Source organism: Sus scrofa, chromosome 4 (genome assembly GCF_054392235.1).
Source record: "Sus scrofa isolate SSC_HxYL_T2T_F1_AM1 chromosome 4, Sscrofa_HxYL_maternal_Yorkshire_Landrace_v2.0, whole genome shotgun sequence".
Lineage (NCBI taxonomy): Eukaryota > Metazoa > Chordata > Mammalia > Artiodactyla > Suidae > Sus > Sus scrofa.
This window is the reverse complement of record NC_139386.1, coordinates 104,294,286-104,312,808: the sequence shown is the minus strand read 5'-3', so window position 1 is coordinate 104,312,808 and position 18,523 is coordinate 104,294,286. Positions and strand designations below refer to the sequence as shown.

The window sequence follows — 18,523 nt, the reverse complement described above, 5'->3', positions numbered from 1 at the left end:
GTCATGGTGAACTGAATGAGATTTGTGCTCACTAAAATTGGGATTTTAAAAAAACCTCATGCAAAAACAAAAAACAAAACAAAATGAAAAACAAAAAAACCACTCATGCCTATAAGTGGCTCTGATCTGGTTCATGCAAAGCAGAGTAAGTCTTCATATTGATTACTTAGCTCTAGACATTCATGAAAAGGGAAAATAACCTTGTCTACTGTATAGACATTTATATCTGTCATTCTGTGAACCCTCAGCAGGATCCTATGGGACAATATCCCCATTCTAGAGATAAGAAAGCTTAAATTCATCTGCTTAATTATCCTGCCTGAGATCCCCTGGCTCAGAAGGATTAAAGGGCCTGTCTGTCTCTTTAGGTCGCACTGTGTTGCCTCTGCAATGAAGCCTCCCACTATCCAGGAAAAGAATGTGCTTTCTTCCCTGAAGCAGAGCCTGATAAGGACTTGTGTTGTGTCAGGTTACGGAAAGATGTCCTGCATTGTTAGGCGCCTGGAGTAGGCGATCTCTTGGGTCGCTTCCAACTCTAAGAGTCTGTGAACCTAAATGCTATGGGTGCTGCCCATGAGGGGGTAGTGGGTCCTGCCATAGGTGTGGGTGTAGAGGGCATGCAGATAAGAGTTATGAGCATGGGATTTGGCATTGAGCAGGCACTGAATTAAATCCTAAATCTGCTATTAATAATTCCGTATCTCTTTTTTCTTTTTAAGGCTGCAATTGCAGCATATGAAAGTTCCCAGGCTAGGAAGGGCTACAGCTGCCCACCTACACCACAGTCACAGCAACACCAGATCCGAGCCGCATCTGCAACCTATACCGCAGCCCACAGCAATGCCCTAACCTTAACCCACTGGGCGAGGCCAGGGATCGAACCCACATCCTCGCAGAGACTACATCCTGTCCATAACCCACTGAGCCACAGCTGGAACCCCAGTTTTGTATTTTTTTATTGTCAGCTCAAGTTTGTCTGGGCTTTAACCATGGAACCCTTGGCAGCTTGGGTGGAGGGTTTCCCTTTGTTTTTGTCAGGCAGCACTTTCCACAGCCCTAGCATGATGAAGGTAAGCCTGGGGCAATTTATGTTCATCACTTGCCTGAATGTTTCTAGACCAAGCAAACAGTTAATGTCAGTTATGACCCCAGCACCTCCTAAAGGCAGATCTGTGGTTGGAAATTTGCAGGAGAGGATTCTTTTTTCTCCCCAGAGCCCAGCCTAAGTTAGACCATTTCCTTGGTATTACTGAGCCATTCTTCCCTGTTCTGTTTTTTCTATAAACATATCTCCTTTTATCATACTCATAGCCTATGTTTATTAATTATTTTCTGTCTCTTCCCCACCGAATATAAATTTCCCCAGGGATAGGGATTTGTGTTTTTTTGGTCACTGTATCCCAAGTGCCTGAAATATAAGCCTCACTTACAGAAAGCTTTCCAAAATGTTATTGAATGAGTAAGTGAATAAGAGCATCTCTTTTTGCCAGCAGGACTTGTTTGTTTTGGGTTCGGGGTTTTTTTGTTTTTGTTTTTGTTTTTTGCTTTTTAGGGCTGCACCTGTGGCATATGGAAGTTCCCAGGCTAGGGGTCGAATCAGAGCTACAGCTACCAGCCTACGCCACAGCCACGGCAATGCAGGATCCGAGCCTCATCTGCAACCTACATCACAGCTCACAACAACACCAGATTCCCAACCCGCTGAGCAAGGCCAGGGATCAAACCCACATCCTTATGGATACTAGTCAGATTCATTTCTGCTGCACCGCAATGGGAACTCCAGGACTGATTTGTATCCCACCCTTTCACTAAGCATATAGCTCTGAGGGTCTGGGCTCTGTGCAGGGTCTCAGTGCCTAGGTCTTCTCTCCTGTCCCAAAGGTACCCTGTAAAAACAAGCTGTTTGGTTATCAGTTTTCAGCTTTCTCTTCACTTCTGGACCCTAGAGATTTCGTTCCTTTCTTCCAAGTTCAGCTATCTATTTGGGGGGAAATGTTTGATATATTTTATCCAGTATTTCTATGAACTTTGAACATGTAGAGAAAGGGTTTTGGATTATCTAGTTTGCCATTATTTCCAGAAATGGTTCTACCACTTAGAAGTTACTTTGTTTCTCAAAACTCCAGCTTTAGACAACACTGTAAAACTACAGTAATCAAAACAGTGTGGTCTAGCACAACAACAGACATGCAGATCAATGGAACAGAATAGAGAGCCCAGAAATAAACTCACACAACTATGGTCAATTAATCTTCAACAAAGGAGACAAGAATATATAATGAAGAAAAGAGAGTCTCTTTAGAAAGTGATGTTGGGAAAGCTAGACAGCCCCTTGTAAATCAACAAAGTTAGAACACTCTATCTCACCATACACAAAAATAAACTCGAAATGGCTTGAAGATTTAAATATAAGACAGGACATTGTAAAATTCCTAGAAGAAAATATAGGCAAAACATTCTCTGACATAAATAGTACTAATGTATTCTTAGGTTAGTCCCCCAAGGCAATAGAAATAAAAGCAAAAATAAACAAACGGGACCTAATCAAACTTAGAAGATTTTGCACAGCAAAGGAAACCACAAACAAAAGGAAAAGACAACTGACAGACTGGGAGAAAATGTTTGTAAACGATGCTATCGACAAAGGCTGACTTTCCAAAGTATACAAACAGCTCAACATATACATATATTTTTGTCTTTTGTTGTTTTTAGGGCTGCACCTGCAGCGTATGGAGGTTTCCAGGCCAGGGGTCCAATTGGAGCTGTTGCTGCTGGCCTACACCAAAGCCACAGCAATGCCAGATCCAAGCCGTGTCTGCAACCTACACCACAGCTCACAGCAATGACAGATCTTTAACCCACTGAATGAGGCCAGGGATCGAACCCGCAACCTCATGGTTCCTAGTCAGATTCATTTCCACTGCACCATGATGGGAACTCCAAACAGCACAATATTAAAAGAAAAAAAAAAGAATCAAAAAATGGACAGAAGACCTAAATAGACATTTCTCCAAAGAAGACATATAAATGGCCAACAGGCACATGAAAAATGCTCAACATCACTAATTATTAGAGAAATGCAAATCAAAACTACAGTGAGTGTCACCTTACACCAGTCAGAAGAGCCGTCATCAAAAAGTCTGCAAATAAAAGTTGGAGAGGGTGTGGAGAAAAGGGAACCCTCCTACATTGTTGGTGGGAATATAAATTGGTACAGCCACTGCAATGAACATCATGGAGGCTTCTTAAAAAACAGAAAATTGAGTTACCATATGATCCTGCAATCCCACTCCTGCACATAGATCTGGAAAAGAGGAAACCTCTGATTTGAAAAGATACATGCATCCTGCTATTCATTGTAGCACTATTTACAATCGCCAAGACATGGAAGCAACCTAAATGTCCATTCTCCGATGAATGGATAAAGAAGATGTGTATACACACACACAATACTACTCAGCCACAAAAAAGGAAATAATGGTATTTGCAGCAACACAGATGGACCTCAAGATTATCACACTTAGTGAAGTAAGGCAGAAAGACAAAAATCGTATGATATCACTTTATGTGGAATCTAAAAAAAAGATACAAATGAACTTATTTAAAAACAAATAGACTCACAGACCCAGAAACAAACTTATGGTTACCAAAATGGAAAGTGCAGGGACGAGATAAATTAGGAGGCTGGGATTAACAGATACATGCTACTATATATAAAATAAATAAACAATAAGCTTCTACTGTATAGCACAAGGAACTATATATTCAATCTCTTTAATTACCTATAACTGAAAAGACTCCAGAAAAGAATACATATATGATATGGATATTTTATATATATAAATATATATATATAAATCACTTTGCTATACTCCAGAAACTAACACAACTTTATAAATCAACTATACTTTAATAAAATTTTATTTCATTTCTGGAGTTCCCGTCGTGGCTCAGTGGTTAACGAATCTGACTAGGAACCATGAGGTTGCAGGTTCGATCCCTGCGCTTGCTCAGTGGGTTAAGGATCCGGCATTGCCGTGAGCTGTGGTGTGGGTCAAAGATGCGGCTTGGATCCCGCGTTGCTGTGGCTCTGGTGTAGGCCGGCGGCTAACAGCTCCAATTGAACCCCTAGCCTGGGAACCTCCATATGCAGCAAGAGCAGCCCAAGAAATGGCAAAAAGACAAAAAAAAAATTCATTTCAAAAAACCCTCCAGCTTTTTCTTCAGTGAAATATATATAATATTAACAACCTCAGAGGATTTCTTGGAGACTTAAGATATTTGCAGATCATCTAGAACCTGGTAAATGCTCAGTACATAATAACATTATAATTGTTTTTGCAAGAATAATGGGCACACATTGAACAAACACATAAAAATAAATGGGCTAGAAGTATACAGTGGGCAATTCAGGAGTTCAGGATGTTTGGGGGAATTACGGATGGCTTTTTGGGGTTTTTTTGTTTTTGTTTTTGTTTTTTGTCTTTTTGCCATTTCTTGGGCCACTCCCGTGGCATATGGAGGTTCCCAGGCTAGGGCTCGAATCGGAGCTGTAGCCACCGGCCTATGCCAGAGCCACAGCAACGCGGGATCCGAGCCACATCTGCGACCTACACCACAGCTCATGGCAACGCCGGATCATTAACCCACTGAGCAAGGACAGGGATCGAACCCGCAACCTCATGGTTCCTAGTCGGATTCGTTAACCACTGCGCCACGACGGGAACTCCACAGATGGCATTTTTCCCACAACGTTTTGTGCAAGTGGTCAGGAACAGAAAACTAGAAATACATCCCAATGCTTCCCAGTATTTTTCCCACCACGTCACAGAGAAATTGATAATAGCTGCATAGCTTACTAGGGTAACCAGAGGAGGCTTTTCAAAGCTGAAGTGAACCGCCTAGGGGCAGCTGCCCCAAGCTCTGCCTAGACTCCCCAAAGATTGAGGGGATCAATATTTTGGCATACTTGTAGAAAACTGTAAAACATCAGTGGGAGCAACTAAAGAAAACATAAGTAAATTAAGATTTTACCGTATCTGTGGATTGAAATTTCAGCACAAAGATGTCATTCTCTCCAAATTGATCTACAGGTTAATGAATTTCCAGTCAAACTTTCCACAGGGATTGTTTGGTTATATTTGTTTGGGGTGAAACTTGATAGGCTAGTTCTGAAAAACAGAACAAGGAAGGAGTTACTCCACTGGGTTAACAAGACAGCAGAGTGAAGGTAAATTGCTATAGTACAGCATGGGCACAAGACAGTCAATGGATCAATGGACTAGACTAGAATGTCCCGCAATGACCCATTCAAAGAAAAACAGTTAATTTATGACCAAGAACAGAGGAAAAACCTGGACGTTTTCCAATAATTTCTTCCAGTGTATTCCTATGGGATCTGGTTTATTTTATTTAATACAGTGTCTGTGAGACTCATGCATGTTGCTGTGTGTAGTTGTAGGTCATTTGTCTTCATTCTGGGATTCCATTTATGAAATGTCCAAAGAGCAGACAGAACTGTGGGTGATGCCCGCTTCCGTGGCAACACAGTATCCCAAACAGGAAAGGATCAGTATCTTGGCATTGACCCACCTCAGGAGTCTTTGATCTCTCCACCTCAATTTTTTATTGAGGTAAAATATACATAACATCAAGTACCATTTTAACCATTTTTGAGTGTCAGAGTCAATTAAGTACATTCACACTGTTGTGCAACAATCACTGCCATCCATCTCCAGAATTTTTTATCTTTCCAAACTGAAATCACACATCCATTAAACAACAACCACCCACTTTTATCATCCTCTGAGCTCTAGCAACCACTATTCTACTCTCTGTCCTTATGAATTTGACTATTTGAGGTACCTTGCATAAATGGAAACATACAGTATTTGTCTTTTTGTGACTGGCTTCTTTCACTTGGAAAACGTCTTCAGTGTTCCTCGATGTATCAGAATTCCCTTTTCAAGGCTGAATAACATTCCATTGTATGTATACACCACATTTTATGTATTCATTCCCTGGGTGATGAATGAGGTACTTCCACCTTTTGGCTATTGTGAATAATGCTGCTATGAACATGGGTGTATAGATACCTGTTCAAGTCTCTGCTTTCAATCTTTTGGGTGTATACCCAGAAGTGTAATTGCTGGATTATATGATAATTTTATGTTTAATTTGTTTCTAGTTACTGCTATACTCTTTTCCACAGCAGCTGCTCTATTTTACATTCTCATCAACAATGCACAAGACTTCTAATTTCTTCATATTTTCACCAACGCTTGCTATTATCTGTTTTATTTAATAATAATTACCCTAGTGGGTATGAGGTTACATCCCCTTATACTTTTGATTTGCATTTATCTAAAGATTAGTGATGAATATTTTTCATATGCTTATTAAACTTTCATATCTCTTCTTTGGATCCTTTTTTCAGGTCCTTTGCCCATTTTTTAATCAGATTGATTTTCTGTTATTGAGTTGTGCTGACTCAAATTTTTTACTATGAAACAAAGACTCAGAGAGATGAAGTGACTTAGCCAAGGTCACCCCAAGTTCATAGTACAGCCATGGCTAAAACCCTGGGCTTTTAGGGATGCAAGGAAGTTCAATATTCACCAATGAATCAATGTGATACACAACATTAGGAAGGATAAAAATCACATGATCACCTCAATAGACACAGAAAAAAACTTTTTGTGTGTGTGTGTGTGTCTTTTTGCCATTTCTTGGGCCACTTCTGCGGCATATGGAGGTTCCCAGGCTAGGGGTCTAATCGGAGCTGTAGCTGCCAGCCTACGCCAGAGCCACAGCAACTCAGGATCCAAGCTGCGTCTGCAACCTACACTACAGCTCACGGCAACGCCAGACGCTTAACCTACTGAGCAAGGGCAGGGATGGAACCTGCAACCTCACGGTTCCTTATCGGATTCATTAACCACTGTGCCACGACAGGAACTCCAAAAAAAAAAAAAAAACTTTTGACAAAATTCAACATCCATTCATGATAATAGCTCTCATCAAAGTTAGCAAAGGGAACATATCTCAATATATTAAAGACTATCTATGACAAATCCACAGCTAACATCCAACTCAATGGTGAAAAGCTAAAAGTCTTTCTTCTAAAATCAGAAACAAGACAAGGATGCTCACTCTCACCAATGCTATTTAATACAGTATTGGAAGTCCTAGCCACAGTAATGAGACAAGAAGAATAAATAAAAGGCATTCAGATTGGAGGGGAAGAAGTAAAATTCACTGTTTGCAGATGACATGACACTATATAGAAAACCCTAAAGCCTCCACACACACACATACACACACACACAAAATTGTTAGAACTAATAAATGAATTCAGTAAAATTTCAAGATACAGGATTAATATACTTAAATCTGTTGCTCTTCTGTACAGTAATAATACAGTAACAGAAAGAGAAAATAAGAAAACAATCCTATTAAAAAGAGAAAGATAAATACCATGTGACATCACTTATATGTGGAATCTAATATATGGCACAAATTAACCTATCCACAGAAAAGAAACAAACTCATGGATTTGGAGAATAGACTTGTGGTTGCCAAGGGGGAGGGGAAGGGAGTGGGATGGTCTGGGAGTTTAGGGTTAGTAGATGCAAACTATTGCATTTGGAGTGGAGATCCTACTGTACAGCACAGGGAACTATGTCTAGTCACTTCTGATGGAACATGATGGAGGATAATATGAGAAAAAGAATGTATATATATGTATGACTGGGTCACTTTGCTATACAGCAGAAACTGACAGAACAATGTAAAACAACTATAATAGAAAAAATAAAAACCTAAAAAAAAAATTTGTGTGTGTGTTTTTGTCCTTTTAGGGCTGCACCCATGGCATGTGGAGGTTCCCAGACTAGGGGTATAATCAGAGCTGTAGCCACTGGCCTACACCACAGCTCACAGCAATGCCAGATCCTTGACCCACTGAGCAAAGCCAGGGATGGAACCTACAACCCCATGGATCCTACTTGGATTCGTTTCTGCTGCACCACGACAGGAACTCCTAAAAACATTTTTTTTTAAGAATGAAATACCTGGGGATAGGGAGTTCCCATCGTGTCTCAGTGGTTAACAAATCTGACTAGGAACCATGAGGTTTTGGGTTCGATCCCTGGCCTCATTCAGTGGGTTAAGGATCCAGTGTTGCTGTGAGCTGTGACGTAGGTCACAGACTCAGCTTGGATCCCGCATTGCTGTGGCTCTGGTGTAGACTGGTGGCTACAGCTCTGATTAGACCCCTAGCTTGGGAACCTCCATATACTGTGGGTGCGGCCTTGGAAAAGACAAAAAAAAAAAAAAAAAAAAAAAAGAAGAAGAAGAAAATACCTGGGAATAAATTTAACCAAGACTATAAAAGACCTACACTCTGAAAATTATAAAACATCGATGGAAGAAATTAAAGATGATATAGAGAAATGGAAATGTGTCCCACGTTCTTGGATTAGAAGAATTAATATTGTTAAAAATGTCCATACTACCCAAAGTAATACAGATTAATGCAATCTCTGTCAAAATACCCATGACATTTTTTCACAGAACTAGAACAAATAATCCTAAAATTTAGATGGAATAACAAAAGACTCTGAATTGCCCCATCAATCTTGAGAAAAAAGAACAAAGCTGGAGGTATCATGCTCCCTAACTTTAGGCTGTACTACAAAGCTACAGTAATCAAAACAGCATGGTACTGGCACAAAACGTACACATAGATCAGTGGAACAGAATAGAATATCCAGAAATAAACCCACACACCTAATGGTCAATTAACCTAGGACAAAGAAGATAAGAATATACAATGGGGAAACTTTCACTGAAAAAGATACATTCACCCCTATCTTTATTGCAGCACTATTCACAATAGCCAAGACATGGAAACAACCTAAATGTCCATGGACAGATGAATGGATTAAGAAGATGTGGTATATATACACAATAGAATACTACTCAGCCATAAAAAAATAATTCCATTTGCAGCAACATGGATGGAAATAGAGATTCTCACATTAAGTAAGTCAGAAAGAGAAAGACAAATACCATATGACATCTCTTATATGTGGAATCTAATATATGGCACAAATTAACCTATCTACAGAAAAGAAAAATACTCATGGACATGGAGAACAGATTTCTAGTTGCAAAGAGGGAGAGGGAGGGAGTGGGATGGACTGGGAGTTTAGGGTTAGTAGATGCAAACTATTGCATTTGGATAAGCAATGAGATCCTGCTATATAGCACAGGGAACTATATATAGCCACTTGTGATGGAACATGATGGATGATAATGTGAGAAAAAGTCATACATATATGTATGTATATGTATGACTGGGTCACTTTGCTGTCTAGCAGAAATTGACAGAACATTGTAAATCAACTATAATAAAAAAATAGGAGTTCCCGCCATGGTGCAGAGGAAATGAATCTGACTAGGAACCATGAGGTTGCGGGTTCGATCCCTGGCCTTGCTCAGTGGGTTAAGGATCCAGCATTGCCAGGAGCTGTGGTGTAGGTCACAGACATAGCTCAAGTCCCCCATTGCTATGGCTGTGGCATGGGCCAGCAGCTCCAATTCGACCCCTAGCCTGGAAACCTCCATATGCCAAGGGTGCAGCCCCCAAAAGACTATATACATACATTTTTTTTTTTTTTAAAGAGAGAGAAAGAATATAAAATGGGAAAAAGACAGACTACTCAGTAAGTAGTGATGGGAAAACTAAACAGCTACATGTAGAAGAATAAGATTAGAATTTTCTCATGGAGTTCCTATTGTGGCTCAGTCAGTGGGTTAAGGACCTGACATTGTCTCTTTGAGGATGTGGGTTCGATCCCTGGCCTCACTCAGTGGGTTAAGGGTCTGGCATTGCTGTAAGCTACAGCATGGGTCACAGATGCAGCTTGAATCTGGCGTTGCTGTGGCTGTGGCAGAGGCCTCAGCTGCATCTCTGATTCAGCCCCTGGCCAGGGAATTTCCATATGCCACAGGTGCATCTGTTAAATAAAAAAAATAAAAAATAAAAACTTTTTCCCACATCATACACAAAAATAAACTCAAAATGGATTAAAGACCTCAATGTAAGACCCAAAACCATAAAACTCCAAGAAGTTAACATAGGCAGAACATTCTTTGACATAAATTGTAGCAATATTTATTTTGTATCTATCTCCTAAAGCAAAAGACACAAAAGGAAAAACAAACAAATGGGACCTAATTAAACTTAAAAGCTTTTGCACAGCAAGGAAACCATCGAGGAAAAAAAAGACAGCCCACTGAGTGGGAGAAAATATTTGAAAATGATATGACTGATAAGGAGCTAATACCCCAAAATATATAAACAACTCATACAACTCAATATCAAAATAATATATAGCATTATATTATTTTGATAATAAGAAACCTGATTTTAAAATGGGCAGCAGACCTGAATAGACATTTTCTAAAGAAGATATTTAGATGGTCAATAGTCACATTTAAAAAAATATTCAATATCACTAATCATCAGAGATGCAAATCAAAACCACAGTAAGATATCACCTCACACATGTCAAAATGACTCATCAAAAGGTCTGTAAATAACAAATGTTGATGAGGTTGTGGAGAAAAGGTTACCCTCCTACACTGTTGGTAGGAATGTAAAATTGTGTAGCCATTATGGAATACAGTACGGAGGCTACTCAAAAAAACTAAAGGTAGAACTACCATAGGATCCAACAATTCCACTTCTAGACATACATCTGAAGAAAATGAAAACATTAATTTGAAAAGATCCATGAAGGGAGTTCCCTGGTGGCTCCACAAGTTAAAGATCTTGCATTGTCACTGCAGGGGCTCAGATCACTGCTGTGGCGTAGGTTCGATCCCCAGCCAGGGAACTTCCACATGCTTCAGGCATAGCCACTTAAAAGAAAAGCTATATGCACTCCAATGTTCATAGCAGCAATATTTACAAGATTATTTACAATAGCTAAGCTATGGAAGCAACCTAAGTTTCAATAATGAATAGATAAAGAAGATGTATTACATGCAATGAATATCACTCGGCCATAAAAACAAAGGAAACTCTGTCATTTGCAACAATGTGGATGACCTAGAGGGTATTATGCTTTGGTGAAAGAAGTCAGACAGAGAAAGACAAATGCTATATATTATCACGCATATGTAGAATCTAAAAATTAAAACAAATGGATATAATGAAACAGAAAAAGAGGCACAGGTATAGAGAACAAAGGAGTGGTTACCAGTGGGGAGAGGGAGGAGGGGAGGGGCAAAATAGGATTATGAGATTAAGAGGCACAAACTATTAGGTATAAAATAATCAACAAGGTATATTGTACCACACAGGGAAATATAGCCATTATTTTGTAATAACCTTAAATGGAGTATAATCTATACAAATATTGAATTATTATATTGTACACTTGAAACCAATACAGTGTTATAAATCAACTAAATGTCGATAAAAAAAATTCCAAGGCCAATGTCCCTTCTACTATACCACTTTGCCTGGCTTAGCACAAGATGTCACATTTGAGCTCTATCCCTGATATGCCTAAATTTTTACTCCAGCTTCAGGTCTGATTATCCTACTATTACCTTGTCTTTTTAGTAGCTCATTAACTTACTCAGAGCCTGACATTTTAAGCTCCACTGGCTTTCTGTCCCCGACTTGAGTCAATGTTTACGACAATCTCCCCTGTGTTACTCTGACCTCATCCAACACCTGAAGAAGCAGTCTGTGTAGCCTGCATATCTTTGGAGGAATTTATTAGGCCAAGGTCCAGATGCAGACCTGAGATAAATGTTTTACAGCATGACAAGGTGATGGGCAAAAGGAAGGGCAAAGCCACACTCCTTGGCTGCTTCACACATTGTCATCCCACATGACTGCTGATCTAAACTTTCTAGTTTTTTTTTTTTCTTCACCAACCAGGTAGCAGGGCAGGGCAGGCCTGAGGACCCCCGGAGAGCTGTGACTTATTAATACCTGCAAGCTGGCTGCAAAAGGTACTTTAGCAGTCATTCCCTCCCTCTTCCTTTTCCCAGCTGAGGGGTCAGAATACACAGTACTTTTCCACCGAGAGAAAAACAGGTACAGAGCAAGAACAGGCCATGTCCTGGGTTCCTGAATGTACCAACATCTGGGCACCCCTGGAACATAGATTAGGATCTCTATTTGCCTCTTTCTGAAAAACACAGAAACGGAGAATTTATGGTGCTTGGGAAGTTTGGACCCTGTCTTAAAGAGCCAGCTTCTCAGGGGCCCCAAAGGAACAAGCCTGGGGACAGGAGAACAGCAGGGAAAGTGCCCTGGATCTCAAGGCCACAGCCTGACTCCACCTTTCACAGAGAGACTGGGGACCATCCCGTCCAGAGGCAAAGGGCCAGTTGAGAGAGCATCAAGACAAAGAACAGCCTGCTGGGCCCAAGTCTGTGGCATGATTTAAAAGACCCCTGCATGAAAGTATCACTCCTTCAGGATGGTCCCAGGACTCCCTGACACTCTACTTCAGAGAACAGTCTAACCCACGTGCACCCCATTTTTCCCATTGCTTAGAATCCTAACATGCCACGGAAAAAAACCCCACAATACTCGCCTTCACTATCCACCAAAGAATGTACACCTTCTCAGAAGCCCAGGTCAGATTAAGGATGCTCCCATCTGATCAGCCTTAAGGTTGGGGTACAGCCTCTGTGCCCCCAGCCAGTAGGAGTCCTGCCACCCCACACTCAGCAGTGGACACTTTGCTAAACACTATCTTTTCCTTCCTCACTAAATGAGATTGGAAATATTCTGGAGGACAAATGCTAAGTCCTTAATTCAAAGAATTAGGCATCAGGAGGGCCTGGGATTCCTAGTGGCTGTGGGGAGGCTGAAGAAAGGCAGCTGTCACAAAATGGGACAGTTGAGGCTCACCTCCTCAACTCCTTCCACCAAAGACAGAGCTTGGCAGGAGCCCTGGAGAGGAGCTCAGTCCTGGGATTCATGTGGTGCGGCTCCTGAGAGGCGACAAGCAGGGGAGAACGGGGACCTGCAGCTGCAGAGCCATGTGCTAGTGACTTCAGCATCCAAGAGGCTGTGACTTGCAGAGAGGAGCTGTCATCCTATTTGTTCACACAGCACAGTGTGGTTTCGTGGGGATGGTGAGGGGGCGCCCTAGCCCAGAGGACAGGGCTGTGACTGCAGCTGCTTCTGCCATCAGGCTGCTGTGTCTTGGAGGAACTCAGGTTATCCCTGTGCAAATCAGTGTGTGGAGCAGGTAGCAGCGTGTGGACTGCCGAGCCAGCAGTCGTGCAGAAGGGAGGCCTGGCTATGAAGGAACCTGCTGTCCTCTGTGCCCTGGAAGAGACAGGACACCACGGTGACCTGGGCAGACAGGTTTTTCTCTGCCTTCCTTTAAAAAGTCAGAACTTAAGCCCACTCTTCCCAGTGAACCAGTCATTACAGACAGAGAGGTGTTATTCCCAGGCCTGTCCCACCACCCTGCCACCCCCACCCCTGAAGCTGCCACCTTGTCCCCACAGCCCTGGCTCCCTCCTCATACAATGTTACCAAGGACTCTGGGCAAAAGGCCAGTGGGGACAGTAGCGGGGGGGTGGGGGTGGGGAGTGAAATGCCTACGCAGCTTTGCTCTAAGTGCCCTCTGGCCCTGAGTTTTGGTTTCCTTCCAGGAAACTGTGGGCTGTGCCAGAGGGGTCAGTTCACCCTTCCCCAGGGGAGACGCTGGAAGGGCTGAGGCCAAGACAGAGAAAGGGAGCAGAGTCCTCTTCTCCATCAGCCTCTGCGGTGTTCGTCACATCACCTGGGCTGCTGGCACGCCAGTCACAAAGCCAGTGTAAGCCCCAAACCAGACCAAAGATCAGAGGTGCTCTTCCCAGCCAACAACACCCTACACACTCACACATGAGGAGCCACATGTGGATGGAGCCAGGAGAGCTTCAAGGGGACATGTGACAGAAAACCACTTGTCAGGAGTACAAATCCTTGGGCCCCTCCACAAACCTACTAAATCAGAAGCTCTGTGGCTGGGCGCAGACACCCATATTTTAACCAACCATCCTGGTGAACTGATACAAGCTCAAGTTTGAGAACCACTGGCAGGGAAGTGTCTGCACCCTGCTTGCAACTGGACTAGAAGATGCATGGGTCCCTTCCATCTCTAAGATCTCCCAGTCCCAGGAAAGTGTGATACAAATATAATTCAACATCCAATCAGATTTTCTTTTCACCTTGAGCACTTATTAGTCATATCTTGGAAGCAATGTATTAGCTGCTAAATTATGTGATTGGACCCAGGTACCTTAGCCATCCAAAAGCTCACAGGATAAATATTTGGGAGGCTGTGGGGGAGGGGCTGCTCCTCCGCCCCCGACCGGGAGGCAGCCTACATTCTAGCCACCTCCATCACTCCTCTGATTTCCAAACAAGCCCCGTGTGTCCCTATTCCTTCTTTGTTCCTATTGTTCCTATATCTGAAAAATGCTTGCCTCTGCCTGTTGAAATCTTCCCTTCTTTAAAAGCTCAATTCAAATGTCCACAAAAGAGCCTGAGAGTATCTGGTGCACGGGGTGGTCTGCCTTCCCTCTCTCCTTCCTGGGTTTTCTCTGCCTCATCTCACCAGGGCCTCTCAGCACAGCAAGTTCTTCTAAGAGCAGACCCTGCTCCGTCACGTCAACCGCACAGTGCCTACCACGTGATGACATTCAGTGATGAGGGATCAGGAGCAGCATTTTAGGAAAATGGTGTGTGCAACTGTTTGCAAGATGAACAGATGCTGCCCTGAGGTCTTTGCAGAACTCTGAGGTTTTTGCAATGAGGAGTCTGAATATATGTGCTCTGCTGGGCTCAAGTGGCCCCACCTTCATGCAGACACAGCCCCATCATCTTCAGCTCCTCTTCATGTTCATAACATTCTTTGTTGTGTAACTCCTGGATGATGAGAAATGCTGGATGCCCTCATAGCCATCCTTCCAAGTATCCCCCAGAGACAAGCGTGGACAAATCTCCATTTGAGGGAACAGAAAGGTCATAAATTTACCACTACTGTAGGGACAAGGATACTGGGTTACCAGGTACCAGGTCCAGTCTAACAGTTTACCTCTACCTGGCCAGATGTCCTATGGGCTGTAGTGGACTGGTCCTGAGACCAGGATGGTGTTGAGAGTCATGAAATGGGAGGAAAGACCCCTCTACCAACAAGGGTTTCTATACCCCAGGCTCCTGGAATGGCCTCATTCTGTAGTGAAAGCTGAACACTCTGATGGAATAAGGCAATGTTCCCCATGTGTGTCTCACCTGACAACACTCAGAACTTTGTGCTCGGTCCTACACCTCAGCCACGTCTTCTCTCAAGAAGACACCAGGCACCTTCCTTCATATTTGAGGGCACATTCTGTCTTTATGTCTTTTAGTTATTCTATTATCAGTCTTATGCTTATTATGAATTATCAAGTGAAAAATCTTTGTCCCCCAAAGTGAAGAAAACAGTTTCAAAGAGTGTTTCTTCTCAGCCCTTTCAAGATGTTAGTCTCACACACACACACACACACACACACACACACACACACACGGAAGAGGAAAGGAAAAGAAGAAAGCAATGGAGTAAGGAGGTGGAGAAGCTCACAGTGGGGGTAGAGGAGGAGAACAGCAGGAAGACCCTGACTGCTAAAAAAGAACCCATTCTGTTGTTTTCCAAGAACTTATATATTCGTAATGAAGGCACCAGCAGTGACAGAAGTGAGAGGTGGAGTTTTAACAAGACCAAAGAAAAAGTCAAGGGCTGAGAGCTTATTCAAGGGCTTCAAAGTGCTTTCACCAGAGCCTGAGAGCAGGAAAGAAGAGCCTCTGTCTTAAGGTAAAGAGATCCACTGGGGACCTGGGGTCCAGGAGCAGGGATGGGACCGTTGACAAAACTGCTCAAGCAAGAAAGGCTTCCACTGAGGCCCCTACGAAAGCCCATTTCTTGAAATGTTCTTTATCCCCAGGAGCCTGGGGAGGGAAGTGTTACTCGTGTCTGAGGGGCCAGCAGGCTCATTTTTCTTGGGGGCGGGAGGCTTTCAGGGACACAATTTCCTCAAATGGGAAAGAAACACACTGTGTGTTCATGGGAGGGAAATCCAGGTGAACTCCTTGAAGCACCTGTACCCGACAAAGCCTAAATTCCTTACACTGTTCTAAATCGTCCAGGCTACTTTCTTCTGTTCAGTCTTCATGGAGGCTAAAGGACAAAGGATTGTTCTTATCAATAAAAAAGAGATGATTGGAGTTCCTGTCATGGCTCAGGGGTTAACGAATCTGACTAGGAACCATGAGGTTGCGGGTTTGATCCCTGGCCTTGCTCAGTGGGTCACGGATCCGGCGTTGCCCTGAACTGTGGTGTAGGTTGCAGAAGCGGCTCGGATCCTGCGTTGCTGTGGCTCTGGCATAGGCCTGTGGCTACAGCTCCCAATTAGACCCCTAGCCTGGGAACCTCCATGTGCCACGGGAGCGGCCCAAGAAGTGGCAAAAAGACAAAAAAAAAAAAAATTAAAATAAAAAATAAAATAAATAAAAAAGAGATGATTACCAGAGGAAAGTTACCAAGGCCTGAATCAACTCTCCTCGGAATCCCTTAAAAGCTGGCCTGGGACAAGCCACTGGGTTTCATGGAGCTTGGGACTGGCCCTAGGAGTTACCTCGAGGGAAGGTCACATCCCAGATACATGCTCTGGAGGCGATGCAAACAAGGGAGGCTTTGGGCCTCTGGCACGTTTTTGGCAAAGCAAACCTGAGAATTCTAGGGTGAAAAGAATAGTTTAGATGTATTTTTCCCCACGTTCCAGAATTATACACATTAGTGGGAAGACCTTTCATCTAGGAATCAGGAGACCTGGTTGCTTCAGTTTCCCTACTTGCAAAATGAGGAGACTGTCCTGTGGGGGTTCTTAGCTGGAGCTTCACGACTTCACTCATGGGATCATGAATTACATCATTTTCACCAGTTTCAGGCTGTGAGTTAGCATTTGCGTCAATTATGAGTGGAGGCAACAAACTATATTAGAATTTGTCATCAAGAGAAATAGAAATAGAATTTGTCATCAATAGAAATAATAATTTTCAAATCTCCCTACCGTTGTTAGAGATTTCTCAAAATGTCATATGTGCTCATCACTACTATGAAAATACAAGAGTTTATTAGGCTGATGCTAGATCTATCATACATTCTTTTTCTTTCTTTTTTTCTTTTGGTCTTTTTAGGTCTGTACCCATGGCATATGGAAGATCCCAGGCTAGAGGTCGAAATGGAGCTGCAGCTGCCAGCCTACGACACAGCCACAGCAATGCGGGATTGTCTGCAACCTAATCCACAGCTCACTACAATGCTGGATCCTTAACCCACTGAATGAAGCCAGGGAGTGAACCCCCCGTCCTCATGTATAATACTCAGATTCGTTACTACTGAACCATGCCTCAAACTCCTATCACACATCCTTCTAATGCCCGGATGACTCTTTTGATATAACTTGTTGAACTTATTGGTAACCTTTCAGCTCCTCGGAGAGGCTAGATCTGGGCTTTGGTAGCAGAGAGAACAGAACCTCTTCTTTACATTCTCATTCCCACCAGTAACAGTCCACCTGCCCCAGAAAATCTTGAGGACAGTTTCACGTGTCATTTAACAGTCAGGGGGTTCCCTTTGTGGCTCAGTGGTTAACAAACCTGACTAGGATCCATGAGGATGTGGGTTCCATCCCTAGTCTGGCTCAATGGGTTAAGAATCCCGCCTTGCCATGAGCCATGGTGTAGGTCGAAGTTGCCACTCGGATCCTGAGTTGCCCGTGGCTCTAGCGTAGGCCAGCAGCTGTAGCTCTGATTGGACCCCTAGACTGGGAATCTCCATATGCCATGGGTGCGGTCCTATGTGTATATATATATATATATATAGTCACAACTATATATATATACATAGTCACAACATTCTCATGAGGGAGCTTTAAACACAAGACGAATGTTGAGGCTGAGCAAGAAGCTTGGATTTGAGTTCAGGACTCCATGTGCCTTGCTCTATAAAAGGTCAGGGTAAGGAGGGCGTTTCCTGCAGGCTGCGAGTCCCTCTTATTGATGAAAGTCCACGAACCCTGAGCACCTGAGTTCTCATCCTTCGCCACATTTTATGAGGGAGAGGAGACCTGCCTCCAGCACATGGTGGACCCAAAAAGTCCCCAAACTTTCCTCCCCACCCCCTCTTCCTGCTGTTGAGGACTAGCTGCCGCGCTAGTCTAGGCTGGGTCCCCAAGACCCGCCAGACCCGATCTTCCACCCTCCAGACCTTCATTACTAGTCTAGGAATGCATCCCACACCCCCGTGGCTCAAGGGGCCAGAGACTGGGATCAGGAACTGTGCAGGATCCGGTTTGGACGGGTCTCGGGCTTGAACTGGGATGCAGTGCCCTCTAGCGGTCATAGTGCAGAACCAGCAGGGCCCTGCCTGTGCCACACCGGAGTGTCCCCATC

At 43.1% G+C, this 18,523-nt stretch overlaps 1 protein-coding gene across 2 annotated transcripts in view; it reads right to left on the bottom strand.

Annotated features, from left to right (window-relative positions):
• The window catches only part of PDZK1 (PDZ domain containing 1), a 65,821-nt gene that overhangs the window by 33,480 nt on the left and 13,818 nt on the right, over positions 1-18,523 (bottom strand). Inside the window, exons 2-3 of one of the 2 annotated variants that reach the window (XM_085023116.1) lie at positions 12,947-13,369; positions 5,035-5,171 (exon numbers count right to left, since the gene is read on the bottom strand). The gene's annotated coding sequence lies outside the window, so the exon portion shown is untranslated. The remainder of the gene's footprint in view (positions 1-5,034; positions 5,172-12,946; positions 13,370-18,523) is intronic. The other variant, XM_085023117.1, reaches the window with a different exon arrangement.